The following is a 1,842-nucleotide window of genomic DNA, read 5'->3' on the forward strand; positions in this document are numbered from 1 at the left end:
CTCACAAGACATTGACTGATCCTTCACATTTCTGTGGAAGATACCGTGCATCCTCTTATCGAGGAGCTGTTCACGGAAGTTTTTCTCTTGTGCTTTCTTAATTCAGGCTTTCAGAAGTCAGAACTCGAGATAGATTAGATTTGATGCATTTTGCTCACCCCTAATACAGAAGTCAAGACCGAGTGTTTCAGCAGCCTCCTCAGCTGCTTTGTACAGAAATGCTCCATTGCCCACTTCCTCGTGATTCCTGACCATTTTAAGAAGAGGGTCTCTTCCATTTGCAACTCTATGTGCTGTACCCAGAATAATCCTGTTGTGAAGACATTCAAGACTCAATATTCCGCGACCCCCTTGACGGCGTGAGATGTACAGTCGCGGAACGGAAGACTTAAGATGCATGCTTTTGTTCATGTGCATAAACTTTCTTGTCCCGATATCAAGAGATCTGAGCTCGTTCTTCGTCCATGGAACTACTCCAAATGAGTAGAGTAGTACCGGGACGGCAAGGATGTCGTTGCGGATACTTTGTTCCCCGCCGACAGTTCGGAAGACCAAATCTGTCGGATGAGACGTTTGTATCTGCTTCAGAGAGTATCCTTTATAGATGTCACATCCTGAATGCGGCTCTGTGGCACGCCCAGGTATGTATAAGTCTCTCCAGCGCAAAGGTGTCGCATGGCGCTTCTATCAACGAGCTCAGGATCTTCAGAGATGCCATTAAGTTTTCTTCGCTTCAAGTAAACCTTGGCGCATTTGTCTGACCCAAATTCTATTCCAATTTCCTTAGTATATCGTTCGACAATCCCCAGAGCTAGATGCAGTTGCTCTCTATTTTTAGCATAGATCTTAAGATCGTCCATGTAAAATACATGAGTGACCTTGTACTTTCGACCTGCAGGTTTGCCGCACAAGTACCCGTCGGAATGGTGTAGTGCTAGAGATAGTGGCAATAATGTAAGGCAAAAGAGGAATGGGCTCATGGTGTCGCCCTGAAAGACACCCCTCTGAAACGTGACCTTGTTAGTTGTCACACGATTTTTGCCAGATGAGATAGCAAATCTGGTTTTCCAAAGCGGCATCAATCTCTCTATACACCCAACTATTTGCGGATGAACCTTTAAGATTTCCAAAAGACAGATGATAAGTCTATGGGATGTAGAATCGAAAGCTTTCCGATAATCAATCCAGGCCATCAATAGGTCAGCCTGGTAGAATGCTGCACCTTTGCAGACACATCTATCGATGAGCAGGTTCTCCCGACATCCGGCTACACCTTTCTTTGAGCCTCGTTGTTCATACATTTCTTGCCACACAGGTTCAATTGCCCGAACAATCCTATCATTTAGGATAGCTGTGAATATCTTATAAAGCGTGTTCAGACAAGTTATTGGCGTGTAGTTCTTCGGGTCAGCTAAGTTGCCTATTTTCGGCAGGAGTATTGTCTTCGTCCAGTGTATGCTGAACTTCGTAGACTTCTCTCCAAAATACTTCGAACTCCTCTGATTGGGGTGGGTGTTCGACAGTAACTGGAGGGTCTTGGAAGAGTCGAGATGGGTCAGAGAGAAACTGTTGATTTTCTCTGACCCATCTCTCCCTCCTCTCGAGACTTCTCTTAGCGTCAGATAGTATCCATATTCTCTGAACAATATGCTGCCTGATGGTCAGCAGCTTTGCCTTTGTTAAGTGTGTGATAACGGGTCCGGAGTTCGCGCGCGAACTTTCGAACCTTGGCGGTAAAATTTCCTGCCAGATGTGATGTAGTCAATCACACATTGAATGCGGGACGCGTACTGTCTTGCCCAGCCTATCTTTATGGCAAGTTGATGCATTCGTATTTTGGTC

The 1,842-nt window shown here is 45.4% G+C and overlaps 1 protein-coding gene across 2 annotated transcripts in view; it reads right to left on the reverse strand.

The window, feature by feature from the left end:
- The window catches only part of LOC117171617 (protein PFC0760c), a 229,377-nt gene that overhangs the window by 174,807 nt on the left and 52,728 nt on the right, over window positions 1-1,842 (reverse strand). The gene's annotated exons all lie outside the window — the stretch shown is intronic.

This window comes from Belonocnema kinseyi, chromosome 4 (assembly GCF_010883055.1).
Source record: "Belonocnema kinseyi isolate 2016_QV_RU_SX_M_011 chromosome 4, B_treatae_v1, whole genome shotgun sequence".
NCBI classification, from domain to species: Eukaryota; Metazoa; Arthropoda; class Insecta; order Hymenoptera; family Cynipidae; genus Belonocnema; species Belonocnema kinseyi.